The sequence below is a fragment of the Mesocricetus auratus genome, unplaced genomic scaffold (assembly GCF_017639785.1).
Source record: "Mesocricetus auratus isolate SY011 unplaced genomic scaffold, BCM_Maur_2.0 contig_13340_pilon_subseq_74449:111002_obj, whole genome shotgun sequence".
In the NCBI taxonomy this organism is placed as follows: domain Eukaryota; kingdom Metazoa; phylum Chordata; class Mammalia; order Rodentia; family Cricetidae; genus Mesocricetus; species Mesocricetus auratus.
The window spans coordinates 16,404-33,818 of NW_024429972.1; the positions used below are offsets into that span (position 1 = coordinate 16,404).

The 17,415-nt window shown below is 38.0% G+C and overlaps 1 pseudogene; it reads left to right on the top strand.

Annotated features, from left to right (window-relative positions):
- Positions 1-15,941: 15,941 nt before the first annotated feature.
- On the top strand, positions 15,942-16,866 carry LOC121138024 (annotated as a pseudogene).
- Positions 16,867-17,415: the final 549 nt, after the last annotated feature.

The window sequence follows — 17,415 nt, forward strand, 5'->3', positions numbered from 1 at the left end:
AAGGTAACAAGGCTTAGTGTTAGGAAGTATATTCTGGCATCAGCAGGTGTTATATTAACAATACAAAACCATGGGAAGCTTATGCTGTTTCCCCAGCCAAAGTGATATATTTAAGCAGTAGCCTGTAGGGTGCTGAAATAGCATATGGAATCTGGGAGATGTTTTGACAGAGAACAAAGTATAATAATGTTGTGCCAGGTTTGTGGATTCCCAGAGACTAACTCAAGGAGTTGATACTTTTAATGCAAAGGAAAAAGGTTTCTTTAATCCAGGCTGGTCAGATTGGATTTCTTTCCATGAAGGAGGAGATGAGATGTCCACCAGGAAAAAATAATGGGGGAGTGTCTAAAAAAGGGCACAAGTTTCAGTTTCCATGGTTACTTAGGGTCATACAAAATCTGGAGTAAAACAGTAACTATATGTTTTGGGCTAGATGTATCTGAGTAAGATAAGACTTACAGAGTTATTGAGGTTACCAGGGTCTGTCAGTTAGTCCATAGGCCAGAGAATCTTTACAACTGGCAGAGGACCTTTGTGATCTACAATTAGCAAAGGAATGTTAACAGGAGTGGTGGACAGCTTCCTCCCCTTCTCTGAGAGCAGAGGCTCAGGCACCCCTGATTTAAGAGGTTAAATCTTCCTTTGCCATTAAGAAGTTGCCTCTCTCTGTATAGATTTAGGGCTCAAGTTTTTAAACTTTTAATTTTATTTTTTGATCCCTCAATACATGTTACATATACCAAGTAACAAGCTGATTGTTTCAGAACAGTGATTTGTGGACAACTGCTTTGCTCAATTTTCAGGGAGAATTGATAATCAGTTTACAGCTCATAGGCTGTTACAGTTTGAGCTAATACATCCTTTATGTTCTCCAAAATAGTAAAACATAGTCCTGTAAAAAATGTTGTGCTAGTTTTTACTAATGGTTATTCTAATGGATTAAAAAAATTATGGTATAGATGGTAAGAAATATGTGGAGAAAACATCTCTGTCTTCAGCTCAGATAGTCGAGTTATGAGCTGTTACAATGGTTTTTCAACTTCTAGTAAATAATTCACTTAATTGTAAAGTGACAATCATTATGTTTTTAAAGCTCCTCAAATAATAAAGATGGTTCAGTACATTAAAAGTAACAATGATCAGGTTAAAATATTATTTAAACAAAATCAAAATGCAATTGCCATGTTTTGTGGGTAATATAAGAGCTCCTTCAAACCTCCCAGCCCATTGGCTAAGGGAAATGAGTCAGCAAACAGATTAACAAAGTTGGTCGCTTTGACTCTGGTGGAGAGAGCTCTTCAGTCTCATTAATTTTCATCATCAAAATAACAAAAGTCTAGGAAAGCAATTTGGTTTAACCAGAGAGACTGCTTATCAAAATTGTCAAACAATGAGATGTGCCCACAATATTTATCTGTAACTAATTTAAGACTGAACCCTAGAGGCCAACTTCCTAATCATTTATGCAATAAATTTATACATTTATGTTACAGAATTTGACAAGTTATAATATGTACACATGGTATTCAGGTTTTTTGATGGCCACCACACAAACTGAAAAAGTTATCAAGCATATGATAAGTCACTGTTTAAAATGTTTTGCTTACATGGCAGTTCCAAAGTTGATAAAAAACATACCATAAGTCTGGATATTCTACTGAGATATTCAGCTGCTTTTTACTCAATAGAAAATTAATCAACAGGTATTCCTTACAATCCTCAAGGAATTGTAGAGTATGCTCATAGCTCCTTAAAAATACAATCTCTAAACTAAAAAGGGGGAGTAATAGCAATGTCACTAATCCCCACCTGGTAAGTTTTTACATGTGAAAATGAAATGGCTTATTCCATGTTGTCTACAAATTGGACAGGGTTATGTGTATTAGCCACACTTCTCCCAGATGTGGAGTTAGTTTATTCCAGGAAGTGAGCCCATGGATTATCTTATTCCTAGAAATAAGAGAGCCATCTAATTCATCCCATTAGTGGGACTTGGAGTATCCGTGGCCTTAGCCACTGGCTCTGCAGGCATGGGAGTAGCAATTCAGACATACTCCACAATGAACTTTAGTCATATGCTGCCTACAAAAATGACTATAAAATCACCTTTGTCTCCACATGATGTATTAAATCATGTACTCTTCATTTTAAACTTTTAAAAGGTGGATGCCAGTAAAACAATCTGCTACAGACAGATTCTGGTATGATGGAACTCAAGTGACTTTGCTCTGGTCAGATAAAACATCCATACAATAGACAGTGAAAAAGACCCAATTTGGGGTGGAGGGAATGTTTGTGTTTTCTTACAGGAAAAGAAAAAAGCTTTGAGGCTGCCAAAAATTTGGTGGGATGCATGCAGTGAAGAAAAAACCAGACCTGAAACTGTGGAAAGCTGTCCAAACCAGCCCCAGTGAAACATCCTGAACCAGTGTTCCTGACTGCACAGCCCCCTCTCCTGCCCAGATTCCAAATTTCCTCAACCCATCCTCACCTCTGCAACCTCACTCTCTTCCAGTATACTAACTCCTCCTCTTATCTGATCCCTGAGAATGGTAGGCCTGTCAAGGATGGCCTTACTACCTGCCCCTAAGTTTTACATTTTAGTTAAATTAGTTCCCCGCCTTAACTATTATTCTAAGCAAGATGTGCTTTTGGGGCTCTCAAACAAGGAGGAATCTGTGCAGCTCTTAAAGAAGAATGCTGTTTCTATGTTAACAAAACAGGGAGAGTCAAAGATAGTATGAAGAAAAACAGAGAGGGTATAGAGAAAAGAAAGAGAGAGGGAGCAACAGAAGAGTAGGTATAATAATTGGTTTTCTACATCTCCCTGGCTATCTACCTTATTGCCCAATATTTTGGGCCCCCTTTTAGGCTTTATATTGCTTATTTCTTTTGGCCCATGTGCCCTTATGTAGGAGTGAACCCCACAAGGCTATCTGCCCATCAGGGCCGGGTCAAGGTAGAGAGAAAAGGAAGTGAAAGGAAAAGGGGCTTCCCTTTTTCTCCTGGAAGCCAGCCACGCTTCTAACTCCTGGTCTGTGTGACTCTCTCCCTCTCTCTTTTGTAAATAAATATATTGTTTTCCCTATACAGCATCTGAATATCATTATACCCTTAGGCATCTGACAGACTTTATTAAGCAGCAAATACATAATCATGTTGCAAGGCCAATCCAGATCCACTATCAGAGGGTGGCTATGAAGGAGAGTGGTCCTTATCAGAATAATGGCAAGGAGGAAGGCAAACTTCGCCTAATGTTCCCAGTCTCCACATAGCAGAAGGAGACAAACTCCCCCGGGGCATATAATCTGCTGGTGACCCCCCTTTGCAGCCCCAGCCGGGGGCCTTGGAAGGCCCCTTTACCCACAAAATAAATAACCACCACTATTGATGGTTGACCTCGGACGGGCTCCCCTCTGACGCTTCCCCCCCCAAGACAGGAGCTTTGAAGGCTGGCAAAGTAATCCGATGACAGGTAAGGTGTAAAGCCTCTCAGATCAATCCTAAGACAGGCTCCATCATCACTGTGGTTCTCGGGTAACTCATACTCAGGCTGCACCTAAATTTATGTTTAACCAGAAAGGGGGAGATGTCAGGGACCTCCAGCTGTCAGTCAGCTAGGCTGTATCACGTACTCATAGAGAAGACATCACACTAAGACCACCCTGTCACCCCTTCTGATATAAAGCAAATTCCTAGTAACAAGCCTGGGGTTTACCAGTCAGTTAAAGATTAGCTTAATTGGAAAAACAACAAGGTCCTCAGAAGATAGGCCTGAGCAGTAGTAAATTGTAATAGATAGGATCAGATCCTGCTGTCAGGTTAGAAAGCAACATAGGAATTCCTACCCCTGACCTCTTGCCCTGTAGATTAGGTAGCCAGGCAACACAGCAGACCACCTCTCCCACTGACCTCTTGCCCCTGCAGCTGCTAGTACACCTTCCCCCTTTCCCTCCTCAGTTCTCCTATATAAATCCCTTTGTGATGAAATAAAGTTGTCGCCTTGATCAGAATCCTGTCTTGGCATCCATTCCTGTATCCCCTGTCCTCCATCTTTCTCCTAGGTGTCCATCAAATCCACGTTGAATATCCTGTGGGTCGGGACAAAAATGGAGAATGACAATTGTCTAATTTATTCTAATAGGCCAAAGATAATCATGATACCCAAACTACACAACGACACAACAAAGAAAGAAAATTAAAGACCAATTTTCCATATGAACATAGATAGAAAATACTAAATAATATGCTTGCAAACAGAATCCAAGAACACATAAAGAAATCATCAAACAAAATCATCCCAGAGAAACAAGGGTTGTTCATTGTACTAGAATCAATAAATGTAATCCATCATATAAACAAACTGAAAGAAAAAATACATGATCTTTGTGTTAGATGCAGAAATCGCCTTTGATAAAATCCAAGATCCCTTCATGATTAAAATGCTAGACTGATTTGAGATATAATGCATATGCCTAAACATAATAAAAGGTGTTTACAGCAGGCCCATAGACAATATGAACTTAAATAGAGATAAACTCAAAAACATTCCCCTAAAATCAGGGACAAATAAAAGGCTTCCCACTCTTTCCACGGCTATACAGTATGGTACTTGAAGTCACAGCCAAAGCAATAAGACTCCTAAAGGAAATGAAGGAGATTAGCATTGGGAAGGGAAAAGTCAAAATATTTCTATTTTTTGTCATATTATACAAAGGTAACCCTGAAAAACCCTGGAGAACTCTCACAGCTGATAAACACCTCCAGAAAAGTAGCTGTACACAAAATTAACTTACAAAAATCAGTTGCCTTCCTATACAAATGACAAAGAGAGAGAAGAAGAAGTCAGGGAAACACCTTTCACAATAGCCTCCAATAATATATAATACCTTGGGGTACTGTTTGTCAAGTGATAGAAAGGCTTGTATGATAAAACTTGAAGTCTTTGAAGGGAAAAAATAAAAAAGATATGAGAAGATGAAAGATCTCCCATGCTCATGCATTGGAATGATTTCCAGAGTAAGATGACCATCCTACCAAAAGCAATCTACAGATTCAAGATTCAAACCCAAATCTGCACACCTTGAAAGGAAAATTTGCAATTTCATGTGGTATGCCAGACAGTTTTATGTTATTTTCAACAGGTTAAAGGCATTTAACAGGAGGGAACTCCAGAGAAAATTCCTCCATAAGATCAGGTTCTAGCTGGCCTGTTAGGCAGTTTTTTAGTTAGTGGTTGATGTGGGATCATGCAGGACATTGTGGATGGTGCCATCCATGGGCTGAAGGAGGTCCTGGGTTGTGTAAGAAAGCAGGTCAAAAAACTGTGAGGAGCAAGCAAGTCAGCAGTACCCCTCTATGCATCTGCATTAGCTCCTGCCTCCAGGTTTCTGCACTGTTTGAAATCCTGCCCTGAGTTCCTTCAACAACAAACAGTGATAAGGAAGCATGAACTGAAATAAACTCTGTCCTACCCAAGTTACTTTTGTCATTGTGTTTCATTGCAGCAACCTAACTAAGACATTTGGAATCAGAAAATATTATGCTTGTATATTTACTTAGTTAGGATTAAAGATAAGTTGCATATAAGACTTTAGACTCACAAAGATAGGATAGATGATGGAATATATTCTATAAATTTTGCCAAATGTTAACAAACTATTAACTATGTTTCTTACTTGATAACTGTTTTGTTATATATATTACTATGTTAAAGTTAAAACACTTCTTTTCATTTAGACAGACAAGAAGAGATGACAGGGGAAGTCCTTCTGTGTATATGTTTGTCTTATTGGTTGATAAATAAAGCACTGTTGGCCAATAGGGAAGCAAGATAGGTGGGACTATGAGTTGAGGAGGATTCTTGGAAATATAATCAAGAGTAGAGAGTCACCATGTAGGACATGAGAGGAGTAAGAGGTCCAGACCCTTTCTCCAGTAAGAGACCATGTGGAAATACTCAAATTAGTATTTATGGGTTAATAATTGAGTCAGAGCTAGCCAATAAAAAAACATAGAAAACAGCCAACAGCTTCATAATTAATATACCATTCTGCATGTTCATTTGGGACTGATGCGGTGCTGGGACCAGGCTGGTGGGAAGAATGCTCATTACACAGGATTACTAAAACTCTCCTGAATAATAAAAGAACTTCTAGAGGTCTCACCATTTCTGATTTCAAGTTGTACTACAGAGCTACAGTAATAGATACCTTGTTTTCCCAAGGTATGAGAAGGGAGTATCGGCTATAATAATGCAGCAGTGTCTCTGACTTAAGAATATCTGAACAGTAGCAATACCAATAGACAATCTAACATGGAAAGGGGAAATCTCACAAGGTCATATCATTAGACTGGAACACGAATAATAAAGGCCCAGATATTAAAGTTCAACTTGAATTAAGGGAAGCAAAGCAGCCAAGTTACCAGAGAGCTCTTCTCTTACCTCTAAAAGGGATGGGGCATTCCTATCCTCAACATGACTAGAGAATGAATACCTCCTATCTTCAGTGTGGCTGGAAAATGAAAGCTCACTGCTGAGACCATGCTCCTGTCTTATATAACTCCTTAATGCTATAATTAAAGGTGTGTGATCCCAAGTACTGAGATCATCATTTTGAGAGCTGTTACTCTTTAGGACTGGATCAGTCTTGTGTAGATCTGTGTGGCCTTAGACTCAAAGATCCATTTACCTCTGTACCACGAGCCCATGCATACCACATCTCCTAGCTTCTGGCTGCTAGGATTAAAGGTGTGTGACTGGCTTCTATGGCTTGTGGCTGACTTTGTTTTCTGAATCCTCAGGCAAGGTTTAATAAATCTTAAATAATATATAACCACATTAGATAAATAAATAGGGACAACTAATGAATGCTATGACAGAGTCTGAACTGGCCATCTTTTGAAGCTGGCAAGGTTACAATTGTATGACTGAATTATGTTTGTTTGAGTTGTAAGTTGAGGCGGTCCCAGGGAGATACCTAAAACACCCAGGCTGCTTCCACAATAGAAAGAAGTTCTCTGAAAACTGTAAGTGGGGCCCTATTGCTGAGGACAGCATCCACACAGCTTTTAGAACTTATGCTGTGCCTGCATAAAGTCTGTACACCTATGTACTGTACTTGTTGGTGAGAAGGAACTCTGTGGGCTACAGAAGCACAGACCCAGCCATAAAACCCTTAACCTATAATCTATCCTGCCTGTAAGATGTGCTGGAACAATGGTGATGCAGAATTCGTGGGTTTCGCAGACAAATGTTTGGTTTAACAAGAGGGAGTCTGTGCCATATATTGCCTAGATGGCCAGAACCTGGAGACTAGATAGCCCTGAGACATAGGGTAGAAGCAAACATGACTGGCCAACAACAACAACAAAAAACAAAGAAACAAAAAACAAAGGAAATTACTCCTATTGATATTCTATTCTAATCATAGAATTGTGCCTTGTCCAGTCTTCATCAGAGAGACTTCCTCCAGCAGCAAATGAGTATAGATGCAGAACACACAGCTAAACAAGGTTGAAAGAGGTCTCCATTGGGTCTTTCCCACTGGAGCTCAAAGAACACATGGAAGAGGTGGAGGAAGGATTGTAGGAGTCAGAGAGAATGAAGGACACCAGGAGTATATCACACAGCAAATATACTAAGCAGAGCTCATATATGAATTCACAGAGAATGAATTGGCAAGCACAGGGCATCTGTAGGTCTGCACCAGCTCCTCTGCATACATGTTATGGATGATAGCTTTGTGTCTTGTGGTACTTCTAACAGCTTATCTCTGAGCCTTTTACCTACTCTTGGGACTCATTTACTACTATTTGACCATCTTATCCAGCCTTGATAGTTTGTTGTGTTTGGTTGTTATCTCTTCAGAGTCTGCTCTTTTTCTGAATGGCAGATGGAAAAGGAAAAAGGAGTGGATCTCATGGAGAGGAGAGATGGTGAGAACTGGGACTAATGGAAAAATAAAAAACTGTGATAAGAATGTATTGTTGAGAGAAGAATATAGGTTCAATTTTTAAAAATTAATTATTTTTAAAAATAAAATAACCTCAAATTTTCTAAATAAATTATGTAATTAGTAAAATATACATTATAGGATAGCCAACAGCAAAATGAGGATAATATCAAAATGATCTAAAGCATTTCAGTGATTACATATTGCATGTGGTTGGCTGGTAGAATTTGTTAACGAAAAACATTACACTTTGTACCTTCCCTGCTAGAGAAGCTTGAGTCTGCCTTGAGATGAAAACAAGGGAAAACATGAACAAGGAAATGAATAAAACCTTTAAAGAAAGCCAAGAAAAACAAAGAGTTGAGGAAAAATAATAAAACCATTCAATACCTAAAAATAGAAACAATAAAGAAAACACATATTTGAGGAATTCTGGAATGAAAAACTGAGGAATTCAAAAGAGAACTACAGAGGCAAGTTTCAACAATAGAATACTAGAGACAGAAGAAAGAATCTCTGGCATTGAATATAGGGTATAAGAAATAGATATATCAGTAAAAGGAAATGTTAAATCTAAAGTAATTCCTGACATGAAACATACAGAAAATATGGGACACTATGAAAATATACAATGTGAGAATAATAAGAATAGAAAACCAAAAGAATCTCAGCTAAAAGGCCCAAAAGTATTTTCAACAAAATCATAGGAAAAAAATTCCAAACCTAAAGTAGATGCCTATAAATGTATAAGAAGCATAAGACAAAATCAGAACATCAAATAGATCAGAAAATAAAGTCCCTGACTAAGAGAGAATGTCTAAATTAACAAACTCAGAAATGAAAAGGAAATACACAACTGATGAAATCCAAAGAATCATTAGGTCAGACTTTACAAACCTCTACTCCACAAATTTGGAAAATTAAAAAGAAATGGATAATTTTCTCAATAAATACCACTTTCCAAAGTTAAATCAAGATCAGATAAACAATTTAAATAAACCTCTACCCCTTAAGGGAATAGAAGGAGACATTAGAAGTCTCAAAACAACAACAACAACAAAAAAGCCCAGGGTCATCTTTTTTAGCACAGAATTTTACAATACTTTCAAAGAAATTAATGCCAATGAAGGGATATTTCCAAATTCATTTTATGTGGCCACAGTTACCATAGTGCATGAACCGTGTAAAGACTCAAAAAGGAAGAGAATTGCAGTCCAATTTCCCTTGTACATACAGGTGAAATAATACCAAAATACTCGCAAACCATTGGCAAACATTTCCACAGGACTAGTAGGGTTTGGAGAGAAGATACTGGCTTGATCTTTCATATTCTTCATATTTTTTCATTATGTTTTGGCATGTGGATTTTTCTTTCTAAGTCTGTTTTGGACAGAGAAGTTTGGGGAAGAAGAAAGACCATTGGGGCAGTTTGATCCTAGAGGTTAGAGCAGAATCAGGCAGACAGAAGAAACTGGCCTGGTGTATAGAATGTGTCTCCTCATCCAAGCCGGGAGTTTTGGGATAGATCTGCCTGGATGACATAATTTAATGTGATGGAAGAGGGGCCTGATATTGGAAATAGGTAGAGAAGGTCCAGGCAGAAGCCTAGAAACTATTTGTAGTGCAGGCATAGGAGGCCAGACTAGTCAGTACACCGGATATGTAACTGAGAGTCACCTGGATAGACTCTGCAGAATAAAGTAGGAAAAGCAATGCATAATGGACCTGTGGGTGAGTGTAGGTAGGTCAAGTAGAGGCACAAATCTGGAGGTTTGCTGAAGTTCTGGTGGAGGTAGCCAGACTAACCCCAGGCACTGCGTGCCTGGCTTAAGTTGGTGGATTGTGAAGACCATGTGTATGGGGATGTCCACGACAGTCACTGGGGAAGGGCATAAGAAGATCACAGGAAGTGTAGCTGAGTGAAGTGATTTGAAACAGACCAGGAGTGACCTGTCAGGAAATTTTTTGAAAATTGTCTGGAAGTAAAGCAGCGTGTTTACAAATGAGAGTGCATAAAATATGCATACATTACCACTTTCCATCATTTTCTTCATGAATATTTAAAATGGTCCATGTGGGCTTCTTACAACATGTTCCAAGCCCCACAGGAAACTGAACTATTCAGGGAATCAAGAAGAAATTGTACAATTTGACTAACAAGAAGTCTTGGGAATTAACTTATTAATGAAACTGTAAATATTCCCTCAGTTCTTATAATTTATCCTGTACCTTAGCGTCATTTATTCTTTGGGCCAGAAGGATACCTACATGTGTACTTTGAGGCATCCTTCTGGCCCAAAGAAAACTTTCCAAGAAGCAAAATTAACTTCATTGTTTAGCTTCAGAAAGAAAAAAAAACCCAGTCAGTGTAAAGAATGCCTGAGTGATGGCCTCTCAAGGAAGAAAAACAGCCAAGTAAGTAATAAGGATATCTGAGGTAGAGAAAAAGAGAAAGAAGAAAATAAGCCATATGATGACAAAAGTGATGAAAGACAGTTTTGATGGTGTGATATAAATGCTGAAATATTTACTTCTACTTCTTTAAAGAAAATGATTTTTCAATGTTTAATCACTCATTTATTCAGCAAGTTGTTTTGTGAATGCATGTGCTCATATGTGCACCCATGCCATGGAATGAGTAGGAAGGGATTCAGACAACGTTGGGAGTTGTTTCTTTCCTTCCACCTTGCTGAGATGGTATCTCTCTTATTGCATCTGCTGCTAAGCATACTATCCATGACTAACTAGTACAGAAGATCCTCATCAATTCTTCTGTATCCACCTTCTATCTTGCTTCAGGAACACTGAAATTACAGCTCTGCTTCACAACAATTGGCTTTTTGTGAGGGTTCTAATGATCGTAGTGCAGCCACCAGGCTTCCACACCAAGCAATTTTCCATACTGAAACACCGTTTCTGTCCTCCAAAACTGTTTTTATTCAGTGTTATCTTGTCCAAACCTGCTTCCACAATTCAAATAATAGGATTCCCAAAACTATTCTGTCAACAGAACTTGAATTATTCCCCATTTATTCTTTGGAAATCACTGGAGATTGTGAGACTCTTCTAAAATCTTTTCATTTCAGAGTAGTGAGATGATTCAATGGGAAGTGTCCTTGCTGCCAAGCCTAACAACTCAAGATCTACCCCCAAAAACCCATACAGTGAAAGAAAAGAATCTACTCCTGTAGGCCATCCTCTGGCCTCCCCACACACACATCATGTCAGACACACAACACACACATACAAAAGAAATAAATACACTTTTCTAATTCCTTAAATTCTGAGAGGCGAATACTAGGGCCTTGCTGGGTAGTCAGTCTAGCTGAAATGGTAAACTCCAGGGTAAGTGAAAGAGTGTCTGAAAAAATAAGGTGGAGAAGCTACTGAGTCATACATCCTCATTGTCAACTTCTAGCCTCCAAATGTGCCCATATAGGTGCACACACACACACACACACACACACACACACACACACACACACACATAGAAGAAAAAATAAAATAAAATCTGGTCACAACTCCCACTTCACAACTTACTGTTAAAATGATTTAACATATGAAATGTGTTAATTATAATAGCTGTAATATTAGTATTTTATTAGATATTATAGAATGTGAAACTACTTAGGGGCAGGAAACGCTAGGAATCAATGAAATGAGTGGAAGTTATCCTAGTTCCCTAAACAACTGCAATAAGCCTATAGGGAGAACTATTAGCTGAAATATAAATTTACCAAATAACTAGAATTTAGAAGAAAAATGCCAGGCAGATAAGTTTAAATCTCAGCATCTGCAGAAAGAAACACAATCCGTGCCATTTTCATTAAGCCAGTATGGAGGCCAGCTGCCCTGTGGACAAGCAGGCACAGCTAAGAGGGGATATTCATGGAAGAATGGCACAGACTAAAAAACAGAGAAAGCATGCTTCAGCTCTGTCCAGTACCTGAAGGAAGGAAACAGAAGAGAAAACAAACAAGAAGCTATACCCTTCTGAGTCAGACCTCTGAAAGGCTGACAGACAGAATCAAAGCAAGCTAGCTCATTAAAAAGCTGACATCCCTCTGTCTTTTGAAAATGGCTCAAAGTGAACCCAGCTTCCTAGGGTTAGTCCTTCCTTCCTAAAGGGTTATCCTTTAACCAGTTCACTGACCTGTGAAACAGATGTTATATCTTCATCCCTGCCAGAGATTTTATTCTCTTGACAAAAAGCAATCTACTCTTACTGAGCCTTTACTGTTCTGTGACATTCTTATAGTCTAGATGCAATATTGTCCACAAAAACAAAAAATACAAATATCTACAAGTGTCTTGAATATGGGATCTGTGTATCTTCAAGTTATCATTCCAATCAGTAAGCCCAAAGCTTGATATATGGCAATCACCAGTAATTATTTCTGGTGTGAGCATGTAAATTAAAAAGAGGATGGGGTGAAGATGATAATTCAAAAGAAATTCAATTGTTTTCAGGTTGGACCAGGGGAAAAGAATAGATATTTAAGAACTACTTTAAAGTTATCAATTAAAAACTAATAGGACCCTTGATTTAAGATAGCTGTGTAGCCAGAAACTCAGGCGCATACCTAGTACTGCAGTTAGCATGTATCATAATAATAAAATTAGAAAATCAAAAACAATTTTTAAACGGATTTCTTAACAGTTTGGCTCAACTAGATAGATAAATAGTTCTTGTTTTCTCTGCCCAACCCCTGCTGTGTGTCCACATCAAGAATCTTTCTCAAACTTTTTGTCTTGTTTTTTCTTTTTTTTTAGTTCATATATTTTGATCATATTCTTCACCCTCTTCCAACTCCTTCTTGATCCATCCTTTCCTTCTTCACCTACCCAACTTTCTTTCCTCTTTGACTTTTTTCCCATGAAGTCCAAATTATGTTACCCATGTATTTATAAATATGTGACCATCCACTGATGCTTCTTCAACCTGCCAGGAGCCACAAGGTTAAAGGAAAGATTACCACTCTCCCAAAAGCTATAAATTGCCAGTACCTCCTTAGCTGGTAGTGTGATGTGTGCCCACCTCACCACTGTCTATTCTGGAATTAACCAAAATGAAATTCCCAGGTATATTGATGAATCTAAAAAATCATTTTTAATGAGAAAGCGCAGACCCAGAAATCCCAACATCACATGTTTTCTCTCACTTATGCAGGTTAATATTTGAATCTTCAGGTATTATGTATCTCATTTGGAATAGCCATAGTCATCAGAAAATTAGTAAGGAGCTATGGGGGGGCTAATGGAGAGGAATTAAAATAAAGTGATATGAATGGGTAATTAAGAGTAATAGAACAGAAAGGATTATTTATTCCTTTGAAACAGGAACTCTCAGTGGATATAGAGATCACTAAATCAACGAGGCTCACTTCCCATGGGTTCATGGAAGCCTCTTTGTGCTGAAATCCCAGCACCAGGATTATATGTGCTCAGCACAAGAATGATTTTATGTGACTAGTAGGCATCCAAACGCAAACCTTCGTTTTGCACTGCCAGTATTTTACTAGCTGATCCATCTCCTTAGCATAGTTTCCATAATGTATAGGAAGCAACTAGACAAAGCCTAAAGGTATGTGGTTTAGATTTTGAGACAGATCACATGAGTCCATTTGGGCTTGGGACAGGAACAGAGATAGAAGAAGAGAACCTTTCTCTTTAATTATAAATGTGCTTCTTCTTATACATAATTTATTCCCACTGTTTTATTTTTATTACATGCATTTATTCTTTCTCTTTCCTGTGTGTGTGTGAATGGGTGGAGCATATCTGCTCATACACGTGTAGAAGGCAGAGAACAACTTATGGGAGTTGCTTGTGTCTTTTCTCTATGTGGGTTCTAGAATTTCTCAAGTCAACAGGCTTAAGGGTAAGCATCTTTGCTCATTCAACCATTGCATTAGGCTGTGTTTTATTTTTAATTGAGACATATTGATAGGATTCAGATTGATGTTTACATAAATACATACATTCATACATACACACATACATACATTTGTTGATCAAATCCATTTACCATTATGTTATTCCGACTTCTGTCTCTCTCTGTCAACTTTTCCTGTCCATAAGTAATTACTCTTGATCTTTCCATGTTATCTTAATTTCAGTTTTGACATATGAGAGAAAATATAGGATACCTGTCTTTCTATATCTGTCTAACTTAATCTCCTTTAAAAAATCTTCCAATTCCATTATTTTTACTGCAAATTAAAGGCTGTAATTCCTTTTAATGGTCAAATAATTCTCTATTGGATATACCATATTTTCATTTCCAATCATATACTAATACACACATGGGCTGATTCTATGTCTTGGCCATTATGGGTAATGTTACAATAAACATGGACATGCAGATAGCTTCTCTGTAATCTCACTTCCTTTTCTCTAGGTATTTACCAATGGGAGTTATATCTGTAATATATATATGTATATATGTGTATATATGTATATGTATATACATATATATATGTATATATATATTCTTTAAGAATTGCCAAATAACTATAATCTATGTGGGTTTTCTTTTCTGATCATTTTTGTGTTTGCAGTTTTGATATATTTTTATTGAATCTTTTAGAATTTCATAAATTTACACAATGTCTTTTGATCATACCATATATATGTATATATATTATTTATTTGAAAAATCTTCTTGCTGTCTTCCATAGTGACTATACTGATCAGTATCCCTATGTAAGGGTTCCTCTTTCTCCACATTCATAACAGAAATTGCTTTGTGTTCTTTAAATATCCTTAATGCAGGTTCTCTGTAGCCCAGGTTGACCTCAAAATCATTATATCACCAAAGCTGTTCCTGAATTCCTGATCCTCCTGCAATCACCTCCAAAGTGCTGAAATTGTGTGCTACCATATATCCCTGGTTTGCTGTTTCTCATCTTGTTGTTTTCTTGTTTGTTTAGTAATAGACAACCTTTTCATTTTTAATTGTTTCATAGTATTTTTTAATATTCATTTACTTATTTATTCATTTAGAAATGATATCCACATATAGCTCAGCTGAAAATCTCAGAAGACAACTGAAAGGACTCAGTTCTCTCCTTTCTCTATGTGGGTCTCCAAGAGCACAATCAGGTTCTCAGACTTGTTAACAAGCAACTTTACCGATTGAGTCATCTCACCAGACCATTCATACATTTATTTTAAAGTATACATTTATTTTAAAGTAATGAGCTTTGCATTAAAATATTTTTGCAAATCCTCAGCACTCACAGAAAAGTTTGGCATGACTGCACATACCTGTAACACTGGAGTCTGAGGGTAAAGACAGGAGGATCCTGGGATTACACTGTACCTAGGAAACATTCAGGGTCACTAAGAAACCCTATCTCAACCAAAAAAGGGGGGAGGGGAGCAATAGAGGAAACATTTGATTCCTCCCTTGACATGCATGATGCCTTGTACACCAAAACACACACACACATGAAATTAAATTTAAAAAAATCAATCTTTCCATTTTCTTTCCCATGATGTTCTCAGCATTCAAATCATGTACATGTAAGTAAAATTATATGATCTGAGACAATTTTATTCATATATTTAGTAATATATTTTTAAAACTATATGTAACAGCAATCAAGGATAAAGAGGACAGACGCCATGAATCCAAAAGGAAGCAGGTATGAGAAAGTGAATATTTGTGAGGGTTTAAGGAAAGAAAGAGAAAGTAGGAAATAATATAATTGTATTTGGAGTTCAAAAATTTTTTAAATATTTAAGTAAAAAGAGAAAAAGAATTCAAAAACTATACATTTTCGCAATATTTATGTGAAATGGGAATATTCAGAGGATTCTGAATTTAAGCTTCAAGAGTAAGGTAAAACGAATAGTAAGCAAAATTCCAAGGCACTGTAATTAGCTAAACAAGAACTGGAAAGCTAACTTGTCTTATCTTCTAACCTATTTTAATACTATCCCTTAACTTCTTGTTTTAATACTCCCAAAAGAGTTAATCACATGGAACCACAAAACAAAACCAGTGCATCTGAATTCATCCTCCTAGGACTTTCAGAAAAGCCAGAACATGAGCCCGTCCTCTTTTCTCTGTTCCTCTGCATGTATGTGGTCACCGTCGTGGGGAACTTGTTGATCATCCTGGCCATCAGCTCTGACTCTCATCTCCACACTCCCATGTATTTCTTCCTGGCCAATCTGTCCTTAGTTGATTTCTGTCTAGCTACCAACACTATTCCTAAAATGCTGGTAAACATTCAAACCAGGAGCAAGTCTATCTCTTTTTCTATGTACTTTTTCCATTTTTTTGGCATCATGGACAGTGTCTTAATAGCTGTGATGACTTATGACAGGTTTGTGGCCATTTGTCACCCATTACATTATGCGACTATCATGAACCCACGCCTCTGTGGGCTGCTGGTTGGTGGCCCATGGGTGTATTCCTGTTTCATCTCTCTCACCCACATCCTCCTCATGGCTCGTCTGGTATTCTGTGGAGACAATGAGCTGCCCCACTACTTCTGTGATCTCACACCACTTCTCCGGCTTTCATACACAGACACAACAGTAAACAAGATCTTTGTCCTTATAGTGGCAGGAATGGTGATAGCCACACCCTTTGTCTGCATCCTTGCCTCCTATGCTCGAATCATCATGGCCATCATGAAGGTCCCCTCTGCGGGTGGCAGAAAGAAAGCCTTTTCTACCTGTAGCTCCCACCTGTCTATAGTAGTCCTTTTCTATGGGACCACCATTGGGGTCTATCTGTGTAACCCTCTGTCCGAACAGCTGTGAAAGAGAAGGCATCTGCTGTAATGTACACAGCAGTCACCCCATGCTGAACCCCTTTATCTATAGCCTGAGGAACAGAGACTTGAAGGGCGCCCTGAGAAAGTTCATCAACGGAAAGGTCAGCATATCCTCCTGATCATCAGAGCCTTGGGGAACTTCTAGCCAGCAGAATCTAAAGATCTGAGTTCCTCAACTAAAGTTGGAATTGCATGTGAAGAAAGAGTAACTACGCTTTATTATGAGTTACAGAAACACAACTGGCAATTTCTGGTGGCTTTTTTAATTATTGTCCTATTCTGGTTGTTCTTTGTTGTCAATTTGGCACAGCCTAGAATCTCCTGGGAAGAGGGAATCTCAGCTGGAGGATTACCTGGGTTCAGTTGGCTTTTGTGTATGTTGTCAGGACTTAATTTAATTGCTAATTGATGTTTGAAGGCCCAGCCCTGATCCTTGCTGCATAAGGAAGGCAGCTGAACACAAAACAAGCCAAAATTATTCCCCCATGGGTATTGCTTCAAGTTTCTGCTGAATTTCTTCTTTGTTGTCCTTCAAAAAATTACTGTAACCTTTCCACTAAATTGCTTTTGGTCGGTGTGTTTTCTCACAGCAACAGAAAATGTAACTAGAAAATTGCCCAAATATGGGTACCAGTAAATAATTCTGATTATGTCTCACATTGTCCTCA